Source organism: Coturnix japonica, chromosome 1 (genome assembly GCF_054131305.1).
Source record: "Coturnix japonica strain WE chromosome 1, WE-NBRP24, whole genome shotgun sequence".
In the NCBI taxonomy this organism is placed as follows: Eukaryota; Metazoa; Chordata; class Aves; order Galliformes; family Phasianidae; genus Coturnix; species Coturnix japonica.
This window is the reverse complement of record NC_140663.1, coordinates 51,108,803-51,116,729: the sequence shown is the minus strand read 5'-3', so window position 1 is coordinate 51,116,729 and position 7,927 is coordinate 51,108,803. Positions and strand designations below refer to the sequence as shown.

Here is a 7,927-nt window from a genome sequence, read left to right as displayed (position 1 = left end):
GTCTCAGTAACCATACCCAAATTTCCAGCTCTGAAATGTTGATGTCCCCACTCCTCAGGTTTCAGGCACCCCTTGCCTGACACTGTCCAGTGTCTGAAGTGTTAAAAAGTTTCCTTTATTGAACATTATTTTCATTCTGTCTTCAATATTCCCCTTCCCACACCCCCTTAGGATTTCATAACCTCCATGCTCTATTTTGGCTAGTGATGTCAGAGGCAGAGCAGTTACCATGGAGAAAGGGACAGACTCTATTGAGACGGACACAAACATAGCCTTAGTCTACAGCAAACTTGTGATTCATCAGCCAAATTACGTGCCATCATTAATGGCCTGCAAAAGGGGTCATCAATAATTTTTCATTGTAATGTACTCAGTGGTGGAGAAGTTTATTAAAACCTCCATGAAAGGCTGGCTAATGTTTACATCAGAAGAAGCCACAACACATGTTATTAATGAATAAGTGGAACAATATCAGGCACCATCTCAAGATTGGTTACTAGAACAAGGCTGTAGGAACCCAGCTAGGGGGCTGGAGCTTTCCACTGAAAGAAAACAAAATTAGTCATTGCATACTAGGATCAATGTTGCAATGATGCACAGACAATGCAAAGAGCTCCTTAAATGGTGAGTAAAGAGCAAACCCAATGGTGCTAGCTTGTACAAAGGGCATCTCCATGAGGATGCACTGATTCATTTCAAAATATTTCTTGTTTTTATTTCTGTTGCTTTGTTCATTTCTAATATTTGGTTCATTATTTTGGTTTTGGTATCATGTGAAACATTTCATTCCCATGTGACCCTCTTTTTTGACCCTCTTTTTTTTTCAACACTGCTTAAAGCTCTCTCTCTTCCATCACTCTTGGAACATTTTCTGAAGCTGAGAGCTCCACAGTTGCCTCCACTTGCATGCGGGGCTGTAGGAATATCATTTGGCTCCAGTATACTGTGACATCCAAGTAAGAGCTTAAGACCACCTTGAAAATCCTGTATGTTACCTGAACTTGGGAAAAACGCTTCAGAAACACCGCAAAACATTTTCTTGGTAGTAGAATTTAGGACTGACATGCTCTGCAAAACTATCCAATGAAAATAACTTTGCATGTTTATTTTTCCTTAGGAATGCAATATTCTAATTTACAAATATGAATAACAAAGTTTGGAGTTATTTTTTCTCTCTGTTTCCTTGATGTTTAGGAGACTATGATACCGCTCAGGCTGCTGAGTGGTAGTTTAGCCTGGAATATTTATCACCGTAGCAATAAAGAGTTTAAGCTGGAACACTAAATTCAGTCCACAATCACAAACACATGCAGAACTGCATCCAATCCACTCTCTTATAATTTTACAGTGTTTCCAAGTATAAAACTGTAGCTATGAGGGGTGCTCCAAAAGTAATGCTTTCTATTTTAATATGTCTGCCCATGATGTCAGAGGAGGTTGGTGGTGGTACTGCAGTAAAGGATGAACCTTCCCATCAATATCCTGTTCCATGTTGTTGCCTTACAACAGATGGCAGCAGAGGAGCAGTCTGACAAAATGGTACCTGGCATGAAAGTGCGTAGGAAATTAAGGTGTGCCAGTGAATTACTTCTTGTAAGAAAAAAAAATGGTGGCCACTGACATTCACTGACACTTGCTGAATGTTTATGGAGACCAAATAGTGGATGTGCACACAGTGAGGGGGAAGTGCTGTGCTTCAGCAGTGGTGACAGTGATGTGAAAGGAGAAGTTCAAGCTGCAGCCCTTAATGGGTAAAGTGATGTGCAGTGTCTTTTGGGATAGGAAAGGAGCAATCCTTCTGGATTTCCTGGAACCCGGACAGACCATCAACTACGACCACTGCACTATGGCCTTGACTAAGCAGAAGGTTTGAACTTGCAGAGTCAGGCTGGAGAAGAAACGGCCTTTTTCTTTCAACCTGGTAACACCAGGCCTTGTGCCACTTCTTTGAAGACCATGCAGCACATTGCCAGTCTTGGCTGGACTGACCTACCACAATTTGGATCTGACTTTTTTCTGATTGGGCCAATGAAAGATGGGCTGTGTGGGCTGTGTTTTTCCTAGCAATTATGCTGTCATATCAGCTGTGAAACAGTGGGTCGTCTCCACCGGTGTAAATTTTTATGAGCAGGGCATGCAGGCTCTTGGTCATAGCTTGTGAAAATGACAGCTAATGGTTGCAACTACATTGAAAAGCAGTGTTCTGTGGCTGAGAATTTTGTCTATCAAATAGCATTATCGCACTCTCTGTATCTGTTGTAGTTTCCATAGAAATAAATAGGAAACGTTACCTACTGAGTGACCAACATAAAATGACAGCATTAAGTAATCTCTGAATCTTGGCAAAAAGTGTTCACTATTGCACAGGGAAGCTTCTTGCTGAGGTGATGTGGAATCTTTAGCTGGGTTCTCCAGTGATTATCTGGTTATCCAGAACCATTTCTCAGCTCAGGAATCCTGATAACCATTGATTTTTGGCAGGGTTCTCCTTGTGCAAGAGCACTCATGCTGTATTCTGCATTTTCTTTGTGCATGCAAAGCTGTCCACTGGAAGAAGAGAAGGAAAGCTGTGTCTTGTGTTTGCAACACTATAGCTGTTGACACAACCTTATGCTCACAGCTGCTCTGCTGACACAAATAATGTGAATCTGCTTTGAGAATCCCAACTCTCAACTGCATTGGATGCATATAAGTGTGGGTCTGCTAAGAGGTGTTCTCACCTTGCAGCTCACTTCTGTGAATATAACCAGCTTTAACAGTTTGTGTAGCTTTAGCTAGTAATTGCTCTCACACCTTCAGGGTGTAGGATCTCAGAGAGCACTGATCTGTGACTATGGCTGTTCTGAGACTGTAGTCTGAGCAATGCCATTTCTAAAGCCAGAGTAAATGCAGTGCACCAGCAAAAAGGACTGGGAACTGCTGTCTGGAGGCTGCTACAACACCAGCATTGATTTCAGAACATTTTCTAGACCGTTAAACTCCATTTAATTGTTCATATTTGCATCTTTTAAAATCTTTGAGATTTATGTTTGAAAACATTAATTTACAGGGTCAGTTGTGATGTTAACTACCCCTCTGCTAAATCATCCTTTCTGCAGTCCGGTAACACATCCCTTTTCCCTGAAGGTTTCAGCTCCTCTCAGTTGGACTTTTCCACCATGGAACAGGGAGTCTTGCTCAGACAAGAAAGAGAGATTGCAACCTTCAGAAAAACACTCTACCCAGCTACGTTAAGAAATGAAAACAAAACAAAAAAAAAAAAAAAGAAGAAAGAAGGGAAAGACTCCTCGCTGTGCTGCAGTGCTCACGGAATGTCTTGTTCTTTCTGAGGTCTACGTGGGAAGCTTAAAATGAATTAGTTTGTTTTATGGATTTTAACTCTGCAGTCAAACAACTCCACGTATAACGAATTCGTGGAATGGGGGATCCTGCCACAAATCTGAAGCTCAAAGAAAAGAAGAAACGCAGTTTTTCTCTCCTAGTTTCCCTGTTCTTTCCTTTCCTCACCTCCTATCTCCCAGCTAAGGGAGGTATTCTGTGGAGTGCTTTTCATTAAGAAAACCCATTTGTTTGATGGCTGGAACTCAGGAAAGCAGGAGTAAACACTCCCCATGAAACACCAACGTAGATTTATTTAAGGATGGGAGTTTGCAATGACCAAAACAACATCTTGTACTCAAAACTCACTTATATAACCAGGCTGAGAGCACCCAGAGACTCTGAGAGTTGTTTTTAGACCAAGAAATGTTTTGTTCAGTTATCTGGGCTATCCTGGGAAGACTCTGCTAAGAGGATGCTGTTACCAAAGAGTGTCCTAGGTGGGCCTTCCTGGAATGGCCTTCTGCCCAAGCTGAGGAACATCTGGGACACAGAATGGCAAAACCATTATGAAAACCCATCTGAATTTTCCTTTAAAATACTCCAGGGATATTCTCTTTTCTTCCTGCCAAGATGGATGGCTGTTTTCAGCAATTTTCATTCCTGGTCTTGGTGGAAAACATAAAACTAAAAACTAGAAAGATATATATATATATATATTAATTTGGAGATCCCAACATTCTTCTTTTCTCTATGATAAAGCAAAGATTGGAAACACGGAGATTTGAAGAAAAAAAACCCCACCAAACTGGCACTTGTAAAAATTTCAGGCACATTTGTCATTTTCTGGCTGGGGTCACCAACCAGCATTGCGAAGGCCCCTGCCTGTGCCCCCTGCATCCCATTTGTACTGAAATCCACCCTCTTCACAGTTAGACATCACTGCCTGAAAGCCTCTCAGGGCAATGGTTCCCAAGGCAATAAATTCAGAGTTGCCCTCAAAAAGAATCATCTGAATGTGGCCACTGCTGTGTATCACAGCCTACAAATTGGCTCTGGCAAATCAAGTAAGACTGACCTTTTTCTGAGTCATTTATTCTAGTATAGCTGTCATTGCTTGTTCTACTCGGCTGTACTCCAGGTCCATCTTGATGGTCGAGGCACTTAGCAATAAAGCTTCCCTCCTCTTGTGTAATGTCAGGTGTTCCTAGATGTTAACTTCATCACACACCTCTGCCTCTTTCTTCTATGTTCTGCAAGTCCTTCCGAATGTCAAAAGCTGTAGTGCCACCACCTCTGTGCAGCAGCTGTGCTTTTGAGCTTGGGGCTGGATGCAAACCTGTCTCAAGAGATGCTGGCCTTCCCCTCTTTTGGGACAACAGCTCAGCTGAAACAAGTTACTGGAATCCCCATGTTACCACTGTGACTCACATTATCCATTAGTACACAGTAGCATAGAAGGCACAGATCAGTGCATTGCCAAACTAGAGGTCTTGTAGCAAGGTGGGGGTGGGTCTCTTCTCCCACGTAATTAGTGATAGGACAGGAGGGAATGTCTGTAAGTTTTACCAGGAGAGGTTCAAGTTGGGTATTAGGAACAATTTCTTCTCAGAAAGAGCGGTGCTGCAGTGGCACGGGCTGCCCAGGGACATGGTGCAGTCACCGTCTCTGGAGGTGACTGTGGATATGGCCATGTGGATATGGCACGTGTGGATAGACATGGATGGTGAGCATGGTGGGGATGAGCAGATGGACGGATTTGATGATCTTAGGGGTCTTTTCCAACCTCCACAATTCTATGAGTCTATCAAGCAGGAGTACAGATCCAGCTCTTCTGGGGCCCATATAGTCTCCGCCTCAGTTGAAAGGAGTTATTCTGCATCTATCCCCATTAGCTCATAGTTATTACAGCCTACCTTGCTGGAGGAGAGGAAATGTCCAGGAGGAGATCACATCTCCTTGTAACCAGAGTGTTGTGTTTTTAAGGACTACATGTTCCAGTGGCATCAAGGAGACCAGGGACAAAGCATGCTGTTCAGGGGTGTGTTTACTATGGTGTGTGCTGGTCTTTTTCCTAACTTGGCCAAGCATGAAGCTGGCCAGCAGCTAGCATCTGTTTACTGTGAGTGTGCAGCAATATTTCTTATAATGTTTGCAAGCTGTGTTTGGCCCCAGCCCAACTCTGCTCACATTGCTCTAACACTGCTTGTGTTTTCTGTTTTTCCCTCCCAACCCAAACCCTACCAGCTACCTTCTCCAACTCCAGTGGGATCTGTGACCCATAGCTACAAATCTTCCTGCTTGCACTGTGTTCTGCTGTCACTCCTTGAACCACCAATCATCCTGCAGCAACCCTACAGCAGCCCAATGGTACATGCTAACGACACCTGCCTTCATCTGCTCAACCTGCCTCACTCCTAGTTAACAACTTGCACTGACTGTTTCCTCCAGTGTAGCCTTGTTCTTGTCCTCTTATATACCACCTTTTCCTCTGATATCTCCATCAAAACCCAATCAATGAACCAGTGCACCAGGAGACGTAGTGAACCACATAGTCAAGCAACATTTCCTTACTGCAGAAAACTTATATCCAGGTCCCATGAAGAACTCCTGGAGGCAATGGCACCTCTTTGGAAGAATCCAAAGAGTCCATATCACTGAGCTTGGTCCTGCAAAGCAAGCTCTGCCACTGCCAATCAGGTTCATTCTGAGCAGCGAAGTATTAGCAAAGCAAGGCCCATGAGGATCCACTGGGATTTCTGCTCCATTCCCATCTATCCAGCTTTATTTGCCTCCCTTAATCCAGGGAAAACACTAACATGAAACTAACCTTCACTTCTTATCTGAGAGACACATTCCTTCAAAGCTTCTACTGCTGGGGCATGGTGATCTCAAGCCACGACGTACACCATCTACTTTTATTCTCTGTCCTTTGTGTGATGTCTGTGATGTTCCTATACAAACCCATTCCATGTCAAATAACAAAAAGCAGTGGGCAGAATCATGGGCAGGGTGACATTTTCATTTCAGTAAATGGCGTTTACCAGAAATAGGCTTTTCCTTTTTGCTTCTATAGATTATAAAGAGGTTTCTGTCCCTCTAACTCCATAAAGTTGGGTCTAAGAAACATATTTTACCCTTATTCTACAAAATAAACCTCCTGAATGGGATTGCTGCTGGCTTGAGCATAAGCAAGTGCTCTTGTAAACTGGCATAAACACAAGTGTGCTTATGGTTATGGATTTTATACAGTTTTTATGGTGTAATTTTGGAATTAGTCTCCAGGAAAACTGCCACAGACATCAGACAAGCTCAAATCAAGGGCTCCATTTCAAGTAAATATTTAAAGTGACCTCACATCCTTTCCATTTCTTCTCCTACACTTCCTTGGAGCCCGTCTTCATCCGCCCGGTGATCACCATAACTTTCTGCCCATTTTCATGGCTCTGTGCAAAAAGTAGATAAGAAGCAGGAACTAGGCAGGGCAGGTACTGCTGGGAGGATGCTCAGTGCACTGCGGCATGGCAGGCATGGTTCTGCCCATCCAGACACATACCCATAGGGCATGCACATGAGGTTTGAAGCTCACAGCCCCATGGTCCCAAATTGCAAAAGGCACTGCTGCAAAGAAAGACTTGGCATATGCCAAGGCCGAGAGGAAAAAAAGGAAGATGTAGGGACTGGTGGCTGGGGTGGTGGAGCTGAGCACAGTGTAGCTTTACGCAGCAGTCGGCATTCCTCTGCTCCTCTCCTCAGAGCCAGCTGCATGTTTTGTCTGAAACCAATCTCTCATTTGAGCTACACGAAAACAAGCACTGAGGAGCCCCTATTGTAAATACCATACAGAAATACAAAGGAGAGGGCCCAGGGCAAAAAATATTTCCATAATAAAACTGTCATGGGGGAAAGGGCCTTTGTAACACCAAGTAATTAAGTTAAGAACAGAGATGTCCTTTCCAAAATGCTTGACATAAACTGTCTCCTTAATGCTGTAGTTGGAAAAGAGCAGTCTGGGTTGAGATGAGCATATGGACCGGGGGAGTGGGAATCTCAGTGTGGTATCCTGGGGAAGAGAGCCCAGGAGACGCTTACATTGGGTATGTGGCTTGAGCTCCTGCCAAGGAGCACTGAAATCCCTGCTCCCCTCTGTGCCTCCCTGTGCTTCTTCCATAGTCTCTTCAAATGAGATGCCTCCTGCACAGCCTGCAACTTGCAGCAGCCAGCACTGGACCACCCAATGAGGAGACTAACACAGATAAAGCAGAAGCTCAGATGATGCAAGGCAAGGCGGATTGGGCAATAGAAGCATGATTGCCAGTTGGCAAGGGAAAGCAAGAAGACTTCACTGATGATAGTGCAACACGACCTCTGAACAGTGGCCCAGCCTGGAGTGGGAAGTCCTGATGGTGTAGTGCTCTGTGCGTGCACCCAATACAAGCTGGCATGCTGTTGGTCACTCTGCATCTGGTGAGTCCTCAGCTGAGCTGTTTTCCTGCCATCAGTAGAGGACTGACTCTGCCAAAGACATTTTCCCTGCTTGGAGACCTGTCCCCACACCCAGCTTTTGGTAAGGGTCTTCCAACAAGGAATTAAATGCAGTGTCAGGGTC

At 44.1% G+C, this 7,927-nt stretch overlaps 1 long non-coding RNA gene across 1 annotated transcript; it reads left to right on the top strand.

The window, feature by feature from the left end:
* Window positions 1-263: 263 nt before the first annotated feature.
* Window positions 264-7,927, top strand: LOC116653498 (uncharacterized). The gene is made up of 2 exons (XR_004307477.2): window positions 264-624; window positions 7,492-7,927. It is a non-coding gene; the product is annotated as an uncharacterized LOC116653498 (long non-coding RNA).